Here is a 2019-nt window from a genome sequence, read left to right on the forward strand (position 1 = left end):
TATATTCCCAATCTCATCCGGAACCTTTCCGGTATCCAAATATATCCGTCCAATATATCAATCTTTATGTCTCGACCATTTTGAGACTCCTCGTCATGTCCGTGATCACATCCGGGACTCCGAACAAACTTCGGTACATCAAAACTTATAAACTCATAATAAAACTGTCATCGTAATGTTAAGCGTGCGGACCCTATGGGTTCGAGAACTATGTAGACATGACCTAGAACTATTCTCGGTCAATAACCAATAGCGGAACCTGGATGTCCATATTGGTTCCTACATATTCTACGAAGATCTTTATCGGTCAAACCGCATAACAACATACGTTGTTCCCTTTGTCATCGGTATGTTACTTGCCCGAGATTCGATCGTCGGTATCCAATACTAGTTCAATCTCGTTACCGGCAAGTCTCTTTACTCGTTCCGTAATACATCATTTCGTAACTATCTCATTAGTTACAATGCTTGCAAGGCTTAAGTGATGTGTATTACCGAGAGGGCCCAGAGATACCTTCCGACAATCGGAGTGACAAAACCTAATCTGGAATTATGCCAACTCAACATGTACCTTTGGAGACACCTGTAGAGCACCTTTATAACCACCTAGTTACGTTGTGACGTTTGGTAGCACACAAAGTGTTCCTCCGGTAAACGGGAGTTGCATAATCTCATAGTTACAGGAACATGTATAAGTTATGAAGAAAGCAATAACAACATACTAAACGATCAAGTGCTAGGCTAACGGAATGGGTCATGTCAATCACATCATTCTCCTAATGATGTGATCCCGTTAATCAAATGACAACTCTTTTGTCCATGGCTAGGAAACATAACCATCTTTGATAAACGAGCTAGTCAAGTAGAGGCATACTAGTGACTATATGTTTGTCTATGTATTCACACATGTATCATTGTTTCCGGTTAATACAATTCTAGCATGAATAATAAACATTTATCATGATATGAGGAAATAAATAATAACTTTATTATTGCCTCTAGGGCATATTTCCTTCAGTCTCCCACTTGCACTAGAGTCAATAATCTAGATTACATAGTAATGATTCTAACACCCATGGAGTCTTGGTGCTGATCATGTTTTGCTCGTGAGAGAGGCTTAGTCAATGGGTCTGCAACATTTAGATCCGTATGTATCTTGCAAATCTCTATGTCTCCCACTTGGACTTGGTCCCGGATGGAATTGAAGCGTCTCTTGATGTGCTTGGTCCTCTTGTGAAATCTGGATTCCTTTGCCAAGGCAATTGCACCAGTATTGTCACAGAAGATCTTCATTGGTCCCGATGCACTAGGTATAACACCTAGATCGGTAATGAACTCCTTCATCCAGACTCCTTCATTTGCTGCTTCCGAAGCAGCTATGTACTCCGCTTCACATGTAGATCCCGCCACGACGCTTTGTTTAGAACGGTACCAACTTACAGCTCCACCGTTTAATAAAAATACGTATCCGGTTTGTGATTTAGAATCGTCCGGATCAGTGTCAAAGCTTGCATCGAAGTAACCATTTACGACTAGCTCTTTGTCACCTCCATATACGAGAAACATATCCTTAGTCCTTTTCAGGTATTTCAGGATGTTCTTGACCGCTGTCCAGTGATCCACTCCTGGATTACTTTGGTACCTCCTTGCCAAACTAATAGCAAGGCACACATCAGGTCTGGTACACAGCATTGCATACATGATAGAGCCTATGGCTAAAGCATAGGGAACTCCCTTCAATTTCTCTCTATCGTTTGCAGTGGTCGGGCATTGAGTCTGACTCAATTTTATACCTTGTAATACAGGCAAGAACCCTTTCTTTGCCTGATCCATATTGAACCTTTTCAACACTTTATCAAGGCACATGCATTGTGAAAGTCCAATCAAGCGTCTTGATCTATCTCTATAGATCTTGATTCCCAATATGTAAGCAGCTTCACCGAGGTCTTTCATTGAAAAACTTTTATTCAAGTATCCTTTTATGCTATCCAGAAATTCTATATCATTTCCAATCAACAA

Source organism: Triticum dicoccoides, chromosome 5B, assembly GCF_002162155.2.
Source record: "Triticum dicoccoides isolate Atlit2015 ecotype Zavitan chromosome 5B, WEW_v2.0, whole genome shotgun sequence".
NCBI lineage: Eukaryota > Viridiplantae > Streptophyta > Magnoliopsida > Poales > Poaceae > Triticum > Triticum dicoccoides.